This window comes from Lissotriton helveticus, chromosome 3_1, assembly GCF_964261635.1.
Source record: "Lissotriton helveticus chromosome 3_1, aLisHel1.1, whole genome shotgun sequence".
NCBI classification, from domain to species: domain Eukaryota; kingdom Metazoa; phylum Chordata; class Amphibia; order Caudata; family Salamandridae; genus Lissotriton; species Lissotriton helveticus.
This window is the reverse complement of record NC_136061.1, coordinates 1,877,154,778-1,877,170,967: the sequence shown is the minus strand read 5'-3', so window position 1 is coordinate 1,877,170,967 and position 16,190 is coordinate 1,877,154,778.

Below are 16,190 nucleotides of genomic sequence, written 5' to 3'. Positions count from 1 at the left end.
CTTCAGGAGGAGGCTTCTGTCGCAGCAACAGGGGACGGTCCTCCACCCGAACCTGTCCAGCCTCCACCTCAATGCGTGGAGATTGAGCGGTGACAGTTGAGGCCATTTGACTTGCCTCCTGAAGTCTGCGATGTGATTCTGGCAGCCAGGCGTCCCTCCACAAAATCGGTATATGCCTGCAGGTGGAACAAATTTGTGGCATGGTGCACAGCAAAGGCTGTGGGTCCCCTCTCTGCCCCCTTTCTGAGGTTCTCCTCTTTCTTCTTTCTCTTGACCAGCAGGGCTCTGCTCTGGACACTCTTAAGGGCTACCTCTCTGCCATTTCTTCCTTCTTAAGGCTCCCTGGCAGTCAGCCGGGCTCAGTGCGGGGGGCGCCGCAGGGGGCGGGCGCCCCTCTGGCTTTGAAGGCACTTACAGGGGGTCCTATGAGGCTCGGCAGCCGTGTCAGGCCGCGGCAAGGGGGGCAGTGAGATGTGCGAAGCCTGGGCTGTGCCTGAGCTGTGCATGAGGCCCGCATTGGCGTTTGGGGCCCTTCCCGGCTTAGTGGATGTTTGGGGCCCTCGAGCAAATCTGGGCCCTGCCTTTGTCTCACCGTCTATTTATCCCTTTGCACACCTGCTGGAGGTTTGGCAGTCTCAGCCTTGTTGGAGGCTTGGGGGCATCGGCGGCCGAGTCGGGCCGCGATGAGGAGGGTCACCAAAGATAACACCTGAGCCCACCATTGCGGGCTGCACTGGGTCAGCCGGACGAGAGGCGGATTGGGGGACAGTCAGCTTCCATTGCAACGCAGTCGTAGTTCAGACTTTGGTGCTGGTGGGAGTGGCGGCCCGACACCCATGGAAACTGCTCGGGCCCCCAGTCGAGGTGGGTGGCGGAGACTGGGCCACCATGACCAGGGATAAGCCCGGCGGGGGCTCTTCTAAGCAGAGCACCATGGATAAGTTCACCGGTCAGGGGGCTAAGGCGGGTCCTCCTGCGGGATCCCAAAACGCAGTACAAGACAATGCGGCCCTCCTGGCCACCATTACCCAGTCCAGGGATGCCCTAGAGGCCAAGATCGGGGCAGTCGACTCAGATGTAATGCTCCTGCTCCAAGACCTGAGGATTGCGGTCGCCCGCATCACAGAGACAGAGTCGACGATTCCGGGCATGGAGGATGTGATCACTGCGTTGCAGCAGAGGGTGCCGTCTCTTGAGACCACGCAGCGGGGTGTGGCGTTGAGGGTGGGGTTGTTGCACTGTCTACCTGGGTTCTGGAGTCATTTTTATTGTGCGGAGGGTTCCTGCTACTGCCGCTGTACTGTATGGGACCTGCATGGCGTAGGAATGCCTGCTAGTGCACGGGAGGCCTCGGGTCTTCTTCGAGTACTTAGTTGGAATGTGAGAGGGGCACTCGATAAGATCAAAAGGTGGGCTATCCTAAAATTGACCAAGCGTACCAATGTTGACATAATATTGTTGCAGGAGACCCACCTTATGGGAACTAAGGTCCTATGTTTTCAGCGGTTTATGCAGGTCTATCACTCTGGATTTGTGAGAGGCTCCAGAAGGGTTGCAATCTTAATACATCGTAGAGTTGCCTACGAGCATGTCAAGACCTGGGGGACCTTCAGGGCAGGTATATTTTTGTACAGGGCATTGTGGATGGGGAGATACTGGTTCTGGGGAGAGTCTACGCCCCGCCTCTTTCCTGGGGACTGGTGGAGAAAATCATGACCCTTTGGGCAGATATACCGGAAGGCCTAGCGGTTGTCGGGGGGGATTGGAATGATGTGATGGAAGTGGCCAGGGATAGGTGGAGGTCCGGGGCTGTATCTGATACTCGCCTCCCTACTAAATGGTGCTCATTGGTGATGAGTCTGGATTTCAGTGGACCCCTGGCGTAGAATACATGGTGGTACACAGGACTACACATATTTTTTATCAGTTCATGGTTCCTTTTCCCGTCTGGATTACTTGTTTGTTTCGTGGGCTTTCGACAGTAGGGTGGCGGCGGGGGACTTCTCCCGCGAGGACTATCCGATCACTCTCTAGTGGCCATTACAGTGTGAACGGGGGGCCAGTGGGCCTTTCCGTTGGCGTCTGTCAGTCTGGAACCTCCAGAAGGAGGATTACGGTGTCCAGCTGGACGATGCCATTGTTCAATATCTAGCTGTTAATTTGGGTTCGGTCCCGGGGGTCGATACTCTGTCGGAGGCCTTGAAGCCCACTATTTGGGGGGTAGACATTTCATATTGCGCTACGGCCCGACATCTGGTCTGGGTGGAAGCTAGTGTTCTGGAGTGGGAGACACGCGGCAGGGAAGAGGGAAGGAAATTGGCTCAACATCAGCTACTTCTGGCACAGCAGGAATATTCTCGTATTCTTTTGGATGAGGCTCACCAGGCCTGGCTGGCTTCCATAGTAGGATCTACCAGTGGGGTGACAAATCTAGTAAAATGCAACATCGGCTGTGCCAGGGGTCGCTTTGCCCCCAGGCTCTCCTGGGTATTGTGGGGTCGGATGGGTTACCGTTCTGTAGTGCGTTAGATATTGCATGTAGCTTTGCAGAATATTATGCTCAGTTATATACCCCCCAGGAGTGCCTTCCGGCGGAAGTTATTGATCGCTTTTTAGCCGATCTTCCACTGAGGGCACTTCCAGTTGAGCTAAGGGAGAGAATGGAGGTCCCGCTTACTGATGAGGAGCTGCGGGTGGCCCTGGGGGAGCTGAACTCGGGCAAGGCCCCAGGCCCTAATAGTTTTCCCCGCAAATTTTTTAAGAAACACTTCCGACAGCTGGGGCCCAACTATCGCAGGGTGGTGGAGGAGGCCAGGCACAGGGGATGTCTGCCAAGTGACTGGAGCCACCCTGAGATTGTAGTCTTCCACAAACCTGGTAGACCGCCTGAGCATCAGGCCTCATATCGCCCTATTTCCCTCCTGAATGTGGAGGCTAAGATACTAGCTAACGATACAGAAAAGGGGGTGGTGATGAACAGAGTGTCTGAATTAAGCAGACCACTCTTACCCAGTCCAAAGATCAGGGCTTGATCCATCACCGTTCTTTATCTCACTGCCCCATCCCAGCTCAGAACCTGGCTATATGCAAATTAGTCTGTCCCTGGCCCAGTGCATCATGGGAACAGGGCAGACCAAACTACCAAGCCAATTCTTCACCAGAAAGGAGACAAGCTACCGGGGACCGGTTTCTGGCATTTCAGCCTCTTCGGCCCGGCTTGCTTGAATCCTGATGGAGCAGTGAGAAAGGGACTCATGTCTGAGTATACCCTGCCACACCTATAGTGGCCAAAAACGATACAGAAAAGGGGGTGGTGATGAACAGAGTGTCTGAATTAAGCAGACCACTCTTACCCAGTCCAAAGATCAGGGCTTGATCCATCACCGTTCTTTATCTCACTGCCCCATCCCAGCTCAGAACCTGGCTATATGCAAATTAGTCTGTCCCTGGCCCAGTGCATCATGGGAACAGGGCAGACCAAACTACCAAGCCAATTCTTCACCAGAAAGGAGACAAGCTACCGGGGACCGGTTTCTGGCATTTCAGCCTCTTCGGCCCGGCTTGCTTGAATCCTGATGGAGCAGTGAGAAAGGGACTCATGTCTGAGTATACCCTGCCACACCTATAGTGGCCAAAAACGATACAGAAAAGGGGGTGGTGATGAACAGAGTGTCTGAATTAAGCAGACCACTCTTACCCAGTCCAAAGATCAGGGCTTGATCCATCACCGTTCTTTATCTCACTGCCCCATCCCAGCTCAGAACCTGGCTATATGCAAATTAGTCTGTCCCTGGCACAGTGCATCATGGGAACAGGGCAGACCAAACTACCAAGCCAATTCTTCACCAGAAAGGAGACAAGCTACCGGGGACCGGTTTCTGGCATTTCAGCCTCTTCGGCCCGGCTTGCTTGAATCCTGATGGAGCAGTGAGAAAGGGACTCATGTCTGAGTATACCCTGCCACACCTATAGTGGCCAAAAACGATACAGAAAAGGGGGTGGTGATGAACAGAGTGTCTGAATTAAGCAGACCACTCTTACCCAGTCCAAAGATCAGGGCTTGATCCATCACCGTTCTTTATCTCACTGCCCCATCCCAGCTCAGAACCTGGCTATATGCAAATTAGTCTGTCCCTGGCCCAGTGCATCATGGGAACAGGGCAGACCAAACTACCAAGCCAATTCTTCACCAGAAAGGAGACAAGCTACCGGGGACCGGTTTCTGGCATTTCAGCCTCTTCGGCCCGGCTTGCTTGAATCCTGATGGAGCAGTGAGAAAGGGACTCATGTCTGAGTATACCCTGCCACACCTATAGTGGCCAAAAACGATACAGAAAAGGGGGTGGTGATGAACAGAGTGTCTGAATTAAGCAGACCACTCTTACCCAGTCCAAAGATCAGGGCTTGATCCATCACCGTTCTTTATCTCACTGCCCCATCCCAGCTCAGAACCTGGCTATATGCAAATTAGTCTGTCCCTGGCCCAGTGCATCATGGGAACAGGGCAGACCAAACTACCAAGCCAATTCTTCACCAGAAAGGAGACAAGCTACCGGGGACCGGTTTCTGGCATTTCAGCCTCTTCGGCCCGGCTTGCTTGAATCCTGATGGAGCAGTGAGAAAGGGACTCATGTCTGAGTATACCCTGCCACACCTATAGTGGCCAAAAACGATACAGAAAAGGGGGTGGTGATGAACAGAGTGTCTGAATTAAGCAGACCACTCTTACCCAGTCCAAAGATCAGGGCTTGATCCATCACCGTTCTTTATCTCACTGCCCCATCCCAGCTCAGAACCTGGCTATATGCAAATTAGTCTGTCCCTGGCCCAGTGCATCATGGGAACAGGGCAGACCAAACTACCAAGCCAATTCTTCACCAGAAAGGAGACAAGCTACCGGGGACCGGTTTCTGGCATTTCAGCCTCTTCGGCCCGGCTTGCTTGAATCCTGATGGAGCAGTGAGAAAGGGACTCATGTCTGAGTATACCCTGCCACACCTATAGTGGCCAAAAACGATACAGAAAAGGGGGTGGTGATGAACAGAGTGTCTGAATTAAGCAGACCACTCTTACCCAGTCCAAAGATCAGGGCTTGATCCATCACCGTTCTTTATCTCACTGCCCCATCCCAGCTCAGAACCTGGCTATATGCAAATTAGTCTGTCCCTGGCCCAGTGCATCATGGGAACAGGGCAGACCAAACTACCAAGCCAATTCTTCACCAGAAAGGAGACAAGCTACCGGGGACCGGTTTCTGGCATTTCAGCCTCTTCGGCCCGGCTTGCTTGAATCCTGATGGAGCAGTGAGAAAGGGACTCATGTCTGAGTATACCCTGCCACACCTATAGTGGCCAAAAACGATACAGAAAAGGGGGTGGTGATGAACAGAGTGTCTGAATTAAGCAGACCACTCTTACCCAGTCCAAAGATCAGGGCTTGATCCATCACCGTTCTTTATCTCACTGCCCCATCCCAGCTCAGAACCTGGCTATATGCAAATTAGTCTGTCCCTGGCCCAGTGCATCATGGAAACAGGGCAGACCAAACTACCAAGCCAATTCTTCACCAGAAAGGAGACAAGCTACCGGGGACCGGTTTCTGGCATTTCAGCCTCTTCGGCCCGGCTTGCTTGAATCCTGATGGAGCAGTGAGAAAGGGACTCATGTCTGAGTATACCCTGCCACACCTATAGTGGCCAAAAACGATACAGAAAAGGGGGTGGTGATGAACAGAGTGTCTGAATTAAGCAGACCACTCTTACCCAGTCCAAAGATCAGGGCTTGATCCATCACCGTTCTTTATCTCACTGCCCCATCCCAGCTCAGAACCTGGCTATATGCAAATTAGTCTGTCCCTGGCCCAGTGCATCATGGGAACAGGGCAGACCAAACTACCAAGCCAATTCTTCACCAGAAAGGAGACAAGCTACCGGGGACCGGTTTCTGGCATTTCAGCCTCTTCGGCCCGGCTTGCTTGAATCCTGATGGAGCAGTGAGAAAGGGACTCATGTCTGAGTATACCCTGCCACACCTATAGTGGCCAAAAACGATACAGAAAAGGGGGTGGTGATGAACAGAGTGTCTGAATTAAGCAGACCACTCTTACCCAGTCCAAAGATCAAGGCTTGATCCATCACCGTTCTTTATCTCACTGCCCCATCCCAGCTCAGAACCTGGCTATATGCAAATTAGTCTGTCCCTGGCCCAGTGCATCATGGGAACAGGGCAGACCAAACTACCAAGCCAATTCTTCACCAGAAAGGAGACAAGCTACCGGGGACCGGTTTCTGGCATTTCAGCCTCTTCGGCCCGGCTTGCTTGAATCCTGATGGAGCAGTGAGAAAGGGACTCATGTCTGAGTATACCCTGCCACACCTATAGTGGCCAAAAACGATACAGAAAAGGGGGTGGTGATGAACAGAGTGTCTGAATTAAGCAGACCACTCTTGCCCAGTCCAAAGATCAGGGCTTGATCCATCACCGTTCTTTATCTCACTGCCCCATCCCAGCTCAGAACCTGGCTATATGCAAATTAGTCTGTCCCTGGCCCAGTGCATCATGGGAACAGGGCAGACCAAACTACCAAGCCAATTCTTCACCAGAAAGGAGACAAGCTACCGGGGACCGGTTTCTGGCATTTCAGCCTCTTCGGCCCGGCTTGCTTGAATCCTGATGGAGCAGTGAGAAAGGGACTCATGTCTGAGTATACCCTGCCACACCTATAGTGGCCAAAAACCACTGGGTGAGAGTACTCTGCTTAATTCAGAGACTCTGTCCATCACCACCCCTTGTTGTAAATAATTTTGTCCACCCTAAGCGTGGAAGGGTATACTCAGATGTGAGTCCCTTGCTCATTGCACCATCAGGATTCAAGCAAGCCGGGCCGAAGACGCCTGAAATGGCAGAAACCGGTCCCCGGAAGCTTGTTTCCTTCCCAGTGTAAGAATTGGCTTTTGTAGTCTGGTCTGCCCTGTTCCCATGATGCACTGGGCCAGGGACAGACTAATTTGCATACAGCCAGGTTCTGAAACTGGGATGGTGCAATGAGCTAAAAAACGGTGTTGGATCTAACCCTGATCTCTTGACTGGGTGAGAGTACTCTGCTTAATTCAGAGACTCTGTCCATCACCACCCCTTGTTGTAAATAATTTTGTCCACCCTAAGCGTGGAAGGGTATACTCAGATGTGAGTCCCTTGCTCATTGCACCATCAGGATTCAAGCAAGCCGGGCCGAAGACGCCTGAAATGGCAGAAACCGGTCCCCGGAAGCTTGTTTCCTTCCCAGTGTAAGAATTGGCTTTTGTAGTCTGGTCTGCCCTGTTCCCATGATGCACTGGGCCAGGGACAGACTAATTTGCATACAGCCAGGTTCTGAAACTGGGATGGTGCAATGAGCTAAAAAACGGTGTTGGATCTAACCCTGATCTCTTGACTGGGTGAGAGTACTCTGCTTAATTCAGAGACTCTGTCCATCACCACCCCTTGTTGTAAATAATTTTGTCCACCCTAAGCGTGGAAGGGTATACTCAGATGTGAGTCCCTTGCTCATTGCACCATCAGGATTCAAGCAAGCCGGGCCGAAGACGCCTGAAATGGCAGAAACCGGTCCCCGGAAGCTTGTTTCCTTCCCAGTGTAAGAATTGGCTTTTGTAGTCTGGTCTGCCCTGTTCCCATGATGCACTGGGCCAGGGACAGACTAATTTGCATACAGCCAGGTTCTGAAACTGGGATGGTGCAATGAGCTAAAAAACGGTGTTGGATCTAACCCTGATCTCTTGACTGGGTGAGAGTACTCTGCTTAATTCAGAGACTCTGTCCATCACCACCCCTTGTTGTAAATAATTTTGTCCACCCTAAGCGTGGAAGGGTATACTCAGATGTGAGTCCCTTGCTCATTGCACCATCAGGATTCAAGCAAGCCGGGCCGAAGATGCCTGAAATGGCAGAAACCGGTCCCCGGAAGCTTGTTTCCTTCCCAGTGTAAGAATTGGCTTTTGTAGTCTGGTCTGCCCTGTTCCCATGATGCACTGGGCCAGGGACAGACTAATTTGCATACAGCCAGGTTCTGAAACTGGGATGGTGCAATGAGCTAAAAAACGGTGTTGGATCTAACCCTGATCTCTTGACTGGGTGAGAGTACTCTGCTTAATTCAGAGACTCTGTCCATCACCACCCCTTGTTGTAAATAATTTTGTCCACCCTAAGCGTGGAAGGGTATACTCAGATGTGAGTCCCTTGCTCATTGCACCATCAGGATTCAAGCAAGCCGGGCCGAAGACGCCTGAAATGGCAGAAACCGGTCCCCGGAAGCTTGTTTCCTTCCCAGTGTAAGAATTGGCTTTTGTAGTCTGGTCTGCCCTGTTCCCATGATGCACTGGGCCAGGGACAGACTAATTTGCATACAGCCAGGTTCTGAAACTGGGATGGTGCAATGAGCTAAAAAACGGTGTTGGATCTAACCCTGATCTCTTGACTGGGTGAGAGTACTCTGCTTAATTCAGAGACTCTGTCCATCACCACCCCTTGTTGTAAATAATTTTGTCCACCCTAAGCGTGGAAGGGTATACTCAGATGTGAGTCCCTTGCTCATTGCACCATCAGGATTCAAGCAAGCCGGGCCGAAGACGCCTGAAATGGCAGAAACCGGTCCCCGGAAGCTTGTTTCCTTCCCAGTGTAAGAATTGGCTTTTGTAGTCTGGTCTGCCCTGTTCCCATGATGCACTGGGCCAGGGACAGACTAATTTGCATACAGCCAGGTTCTGAAACTGGGATGGTGCAATGAGCTAAAAAACGGTGTTGGATCTAACCCTGATCTCTTGACTGGGTGAGAGTACTCTGCTTAATTCAGAGACTCTGTCCATCACCACCCCTTGTTGTAAATAATTAAGATACTAGCTAAGGCATTGGCAAAATAGCTCTAATTGTGCACCCGGACCAGGCTGGGTTCATGCCCCAGCGTGCCATCCACCATAATATTCGGCTAAAAAAACGTTGTTGGCTTTTAGCTCTTGTGTGTTGAGGAGAGACCATTGTAAATGTACAGGAATTTATATAGCGCAAATCACCGAGCGGTTTCTAAGCGCTTGCTTAGGGAACCCGTCCTGGTATTCCCCTGTGAGATAACCCTGGCAGGGTATCCGCAAGGTGAAAGCCAGGCATCCCGCCGCGAGGGGCCGTTGTGGAGATTAAGCAAGCTATTGCCCAGAGTCGCAGAGTGTGAACCCGTGAATCGAGTAGGCACCGGAGCGAGAATTGTCGAGTCCATGGACATTTTAGGACTCAAGACCCCGCCGAGCCGGGAATTGAACCCTGGTCCCCGGCTGACCTCTGCTTCCAGGTCTGCCTCCTCTAACCAGTGAGCCACACTTCTCCAATTCTACTGCCCCAATGCCTTCTCGATGTGTAGAGGAAAACCACGTCAATTGTACAAAGCCACAGGTCCTGTATGCCTTCAGTTTGTGTGTTACTCAGTAATTTTAGAAAGTGTGTGGTGTCCTGCACATAGGAGGGTCTGGCCTGTACCAAATGTTGTAAAAAGGTATCTAGATATCATCGGTTCATGAATGGAACCACATCCTGAAACTATAGGTCTGAATGGTGGATTATGCAATTTGAGTGAATGGTCTTCTTGGACGTTCTGTATATGAGAACTGTAGTGTTTTTTCGCAAATCCACTCCATTTTCACTGCTCTTGCCAGAATAATTGAGAGTACCCGTTTAAATTCCATCGTGGAGTCCTGATGCTGGGGAAACTATGTTGTTTCATCTTTGACATGTTCTTCGATTTTCCGCTGTCCATAGCTACCAATGCTCCACCTTTGTCTGCTGGCAGGAAAGTCAGGAAAGTATTTGATGTTAAAACTTTAAGCGCTGCATTATCCCTTCTTGACATGTTGTTTTGTTTTGTCTGGAAGTTCGTGATTTTTTGTAATTCCTTATTCACTAGAATCTCAAAAGTATCAATCATTCGTGTAAAATGGAAGACATGAATGCGCTTTTCGGTCTAAATTCCTAATACCAAGGTTCCTCCTTGCTTGGGTTGATGGTTTCAAGGTTATTAAAGAAGTATCTTAAACGTAGTTTACTTGTGAACTTAAATAAAGAAATTCAGCAAGTAGTGGATTGGTATGGTATGTGCGAATAAAAGACATACCCTTATTTAAAACTGAAGTTTGTGCTGGAGTTAAGTCAAGTGATGACATATTAATCACTAACTTTTCTTCTGACTCCTGGTGATGACACCATCTTTTTGTGGGTATGTCTCCTCCCTCTCCGAGTCTTGTTCTGTTTTGCTTGTGATGTCCATCTCATTCCTTACGGAGGTTGTTGGATGCTGGGCAGACCTCTAAAAAAGTAATGTTCGCAGTTGTAGAATCAGAAGTAGATGGGATGTGTACCATCACAATTGGCTACTGGTGTACCTTTATAAGTCCGTAGTATATGGCATGGATACACCAGGGCTCTCCAGGGGCTGCAGCATGTATTGTAACACCTCTGAGAGACCACTCAAACTGTGACTACAAGCCTGCCATTGCTGCCTGTGTAAGCTGGTGCTAGCACCACTTAACTTACAACAGATATAAGGTTCCTTATATCTTTAGCCACTGCACTCCTATAAGTCACCCCTAAGGCAGGCCTTTCAATCCTGAAGGCACAGCGCTGGCTTATAAGTGTGTGAGTGCCTCTGCATGAGCGAGACACCCCTACTAACCCCAGAGTCGACTATCCAGGCTTTGTAAGTGTGGTCAGCCATTTTGATACATATAGGGGCCATCCGTCACTACGCGATGGCTAACTATAAAGTGGCTGAACCTGGGAATGTTTGGTATCAAACATGTTGGAATGATACCCCAACAGCATTACTGGTGTTGAAGGTATGATTTCATGCACTGGTGGGCTCCCCCGGGAAGCCCCCAGTAATCCTGGTAACAGCCATTCAGGGTCTGCTAGCAAGCTAGTGCTGCTGCCGACCACAGACACGATTCTGCCCTCCTGCTGCTAAGATGAGCTTGAACAGGGGAAGGTAGAACAATAGGTTTCCTGTCACAGGGAGGTATGATCACTTCCCAGACAGGACTTAGTGTATTGGGCTGGAGTGGGGGTGCTTGCCAGTGCCACCAGACTCCTTTAAAGGGCACATATGGTGCTCTCCTTGCATACTCTGGTTTGAGACAGTTCAGGGAGTCCTTAGCTCCCGCTCTGGTGCAAAACTGGACAAAGGACTTTGGTGTATCTTCCCCTCTGTCCAGTTTCTCCTCTGGGAGGGACCCCTGAGTTGTCCTAACCACTTTCCTAGGGTATAAAAGGGCTTACCTGTGGGTGGGTCCTCAGATTCACTGTGGAACGAGACTCAAGCCTAAAACCAGGTCTCTCTTCACCTGTCTGGACATATGAACTATGCTGGAACCAAGATTGCATCAAGGAAAAGTTCTGCTGCTCCTGCTCTTGCTGTTCTGCAAGTCTTTGTCATCGTCTGGGTCTAGTCTGTGCTTCTTCCAGGATCTTCAACAGATCTGTGACCATCAAGGACACCCAAAGTAATCTCCCGTGAAGTGAAGGAGTCACTCCCCTGCATCTGCAGGCACCGCAACCAAACTGACCGGTCTGCTGCTCCTGACATCCCACAGACTTTGAAAGGCTCAGCAACACAGGTAGTGGATCTTTAAGTCCCTCAAGGCCTGACCTGTCCTTCCTGCACTTTTGTGGCAAGTATCCTTTGTCAGAACCACTGGGACCAAAGCCCTGTGCACAACACCAAATTGCCATTTCCAATGTGTTAGGAGGTGGTTCTGACACTATGGGCCGTCCAGATTTTTTGCTTTTTGAGCACCTAATTGTTGAGCTTTTACTGTGGGGGAGCCTCATAAGTTGGGACTCACCCATAGTGAACTCAGGATGAAAGAGACTGCATGGGGATTTTACTGGTGTCCACCTGGCTTGACCAGGTCACTACACAGCAGCTGAAGTAAGGGACACCGGGCTGGTTACATGCAGACATGTGTACATGCATGTGCACACGTGTAGAAGCTGCGCAGGGGAGATTCCTAGCGTGCAGAGCCAAAGAGCAGGTGCAGAAAGACTGGTGTGGCAGGACTTGTGCAGAATAGGGTGGTGACATGGAATAGGCTTTATACACTGGAAAGAAACATGCAAGGGAAAATCAGTGGGTTTTACTGTTTTTCACTTCATTATTCCCCTATGGGGATGTGGAGCCCATGGGCTAGATTAACTCTCCAAAGGCCTACAGATTCCAGACACACACTAAAGTCCACTGTAACAGGTGTGAGAAGAAGTATTCTGAAAAAGCCCCTTCCCCCCAGGGCAGAGACCATGTGGCCAGAGACCCTGGACAACGCCATCTTGAACCAACCCAGAGGCCTGGGCAGGCAGGAGGGAGCCGGGGCAGGGAAGTGATGTGTCGCTGTGTGAGAGGGCCAACAGAGACTTCTTGCCAGGCCACTTCCCAAACTTTAAAAAGTGTTTGCACAGGAAGAGAAGCTCTCTCTGTGGTGTGGTCTGCAGAGGCAGAAGGTGCTGGAGCCTGGTGCAATGGGCAGTTGAAGGAGCAACCCCCTGACTGCCCCAGGGTCCTGAACAGTGCCAGGAGAAGAGACCAGGACAAGTGTGCAGAAGCAGGGGCCTCTGCGCAGGGAGAAGAGAGGCCTAGGAGGAGAGCCAGGCGAAAGGCTGGTGCAGGGAGCCAGTGAAGACAGCTCCCTGCTGAATCCACCCTCCAGGTGACCAGGAGGGTGAAGGAAAGTGCTCCCAGTGGCTGGGGTGCGCCACCAGGAGAAAGAAGAGGCCAAGATCATGAAAATCTGACCCCTGGGGGCCAAGATATGCCCCCCAGAAGCTAGGCAACCTTTGACCTCTGGAAGGACGGATGACGAAGCATGTGGGGCTCTGCCGCCGATCCATGATGTGCCCCTGGGGTGGGTCAGGTCCCGGGGGCTGCTCCCAACAGAAGAAAGGTGGGGAGCACTGTTGTGCTCCCCGTGATGAATGTGCCCCCACGCAGTGCCAAGATCCCACCGTGGCCACTGTCGAACCTGAAGCCGAGGAGCACCATTGCACACCCCGTGAAGAGATGTAGGGGGAGGGGCCCGGGTTGCCAACTCCAGGCCCTGTCTGAAGAAGGAGGCAGGGGAACGCCATCATGCCCCCCTGCGAAAATGTGCCAAAGGGGCCCGGGACCCCATCCCCGAAGGAAAGTCGGGGAGCGCTGTCATGCTCCCCATGAAGATACCCCCAGGTGGGGTGCCAGGAGCCCACCCTGGCCCACGCCGGATGTTGAGGAGTGCCGTCGCCCCCCCCCAAGGATGTTCAGGGTCCGGCATCCCATCCCCGGACCCCGAGTACTGAAAGGCGGACGGGGAGTGCCGTTGAACTTCCCCTGACCGACGGAGGAGCCGGCAAAGATCTGCGTGTCTGCCCGCCGGAGCAGACAGACCAGAAGAGGAGTGCCGGCTCCCGCGGCAGCATGCGAGGGTGCTGGCCAAGTGGGGAGCCGGCGGGGGCAGCCGGGGGTGGGCTCCCTGGGCTGCCCTCCAAACAAGAAGGCATGCGGGGGGTCCCGGGTGGGACCGGGACCCAGAAGAAACCGAGTATGCGGAAAGGGACCCAGGTGTGACCGGGCCCCCGAAAATGGGCATGAGCGGCCGTGGGTGGGCTCCTCGAGCCGTAGCACTTACCTGGGGGTCCGGGTGGGATCGGACCCTTCAACGGACAGCCACAGCAGCCAGAGGCCCACATCACGGCTCTCCCCGGAGGAGGGGGAGAGCCACTGTTCAAAAATGCAATAGTGCCTATAATGCCTTTCAGGCCTGGACCGGCCTGCAAGGGAAAAACAGCATTTCTTCTGGTTGTGGTGGCCCCAGGAGAATGGGGTCACCACTATACGTGTGCAAAGGTGCAGGGGGAGCTGCAGGAGCAACGCAGTCTCCCCCAGCATGAACATGGAAGTCCCTCCCTAATTCTCCTGGGGACTTGAAGAGTGTAACCCCTCAAGGGCTCAGCCAGCATTTTAACTCCTCTTGGGCTGGAACTTTTATTTTACAGCTGGAGGAGAATTGAGAAGTGTGTCACAGTTTGAAGGGCTGAGTTTGGGATGTCTGGAGAAGGGCATCCCCTGGAGGTGAAGAGGTGTTATTGAACCAGAACTGCATTTACTAAGGTTATTGCTTTTAGAGGGACTGAAGGTCACATGTATAATGTGAAGGACCTGTGTAAGGTGATATCATATGCAAAGTGGGGTTATGTTGCCAGACATTCCTCCTAGGGTGTCTGGCTGTATATGCGTAATCCTGAGATTTCATCTGTGATGCCTTTAGGGGCTGTATTTGCAACGCATTCTAATGTGCAAAAAATGTGATGAGTACTGTCATTCTAAAGTGATGCTTAAACATGTATTCTTGCTGCTGCTCTTAGGTGAAGAACCCAGACTGGTAGCCCTCAAAATGTAGAGGTGTATACTTCATGGTCAGTAGGAAATGCTCAGTCAAGGTTGTGTGTAACCAGGGCAAGTGTACCTATTTTAAATGCTTGTTGAGATAATGGGGTGGGTCACCGCTGGGATGATGCCAGTGCGCAGGGCCCTCGCTCCAGGTTATGTTCAACTAACTGCATCTGGGGCAAGATGATGTGCATACATGGGAGTGGTGGTACTAGACCCCACCCCCCTGCGTTAGGGGTGGAGATGTTATGCAATGTCACAAAGTAATTCCAACTGCTTATGTATATTTGTAAATTGGTGTATAGTATTGAGTAGTGTGTGTGTTTAATAAATGTACTCTTACTTTTATAAAGCAAAGTACAGACTGGACAATCAGTTAATGAGTGTTATTGCTGTGCACCTGTAATGGCGGTTACTAGCCCACACCACCTCCCTTGAGTAAGTCTCAGACTGCTCTGCAACACTATCCTCTGAGAGTCAGGCGCTACAATTGGGTGTTTGGATCCCAGTGAAGGACAAATGTAGTCATGTTATTTGTGCAGGCCCCACAGATACTGCCTCGTTTTCCAACACAAGGATATTTGGCTCTGCACTAAGCATGGGCGAATTTTGCGAATTCACAATCCGCGAAATTGTGTATTTACGGATTTTTTTGTGTTCGCAAGTGTTTCTGCCATTTCGCAAGGGTTTTTTACCAGTTCGCAAACGCGAACTTACTTGTCGGGTAACAACGGTCGCGACCATGTTGTTTCTACGTCTGGTTCATCACAGCACCCTCTGTTTCACCACTGCCACCCTCTGTTTCACCACTGCCACCGTCTGTTTCACCACTGCCACCCTCTGGCTCACCCATGCCACCCTCTGGTTCATCACTGTAGATTATGGGGGGGAAAGCACACCTGCCCTGCCTCAACTGACATGAATTAATTTGGGGCTGATGAATGTGTCACTGAATTTGAGCTGGCACCTGCTTCCTTAGCTGTAAGTGCTTCCTCATTAATGATGAGCTTGAACTTTTGCACCTGCTAAGTGCTTTCAGTTTTGTAAAATTCGTTAGCACACCTGCCCTGCCTCAACTGACATGAATGAATTAGGGGCTGATTAATGTGTCACTGAATTTGAACTTCCAGTCTGGCACCTGCTTCCTTATTTGTATTTGCTTTCTGTTGCAGTGTAATTTTTTTTAGCAGGACCTTTGTGGCATACTTGTAGCTATTCTCTGAGCCTGCTGTGAGGGTCAGAGCAGGGTCATAGAATAGTTGCAAGTAGGCATCTGAACTCTGGAGGGGACCCTCAGGAAGCACTACAGGGAATGGTTACTAATGATAAGATTGAACTTTTGCACCTGCTGAGTGCTTTCAGTTTTGCAAAAATAGTTTTTCTGCAATTTCGCGCGATTCGCGGGGCGCGAATTCGCGCGAGATCAAATTCGGAAGCAGCGAATTCGTGCGAATATACGATTTTTTTTGCGGTGTGTTAGTTCACGTGATTTTTTCCGTTTTCGCAAGCCGCTTGTAGCGCAACGTTGCGAAGTTACCCTAGCGGTCGTACATGGGTGCGGCCATCTTGTTTGCGTGACATATTTCCGTTTCCGGGCGCTATGTGTAATCTCGCAAAGTGTGCGGCTCGCTAGTACAAGTTCGCGTGTGATCGCGAGGGAAATCTCGCGCGTACTTACCCACGCGGTCGTGAACGGGCGCGGCCATCTTGTTTTTCATTCATTGCTATGGTTCTGGGCA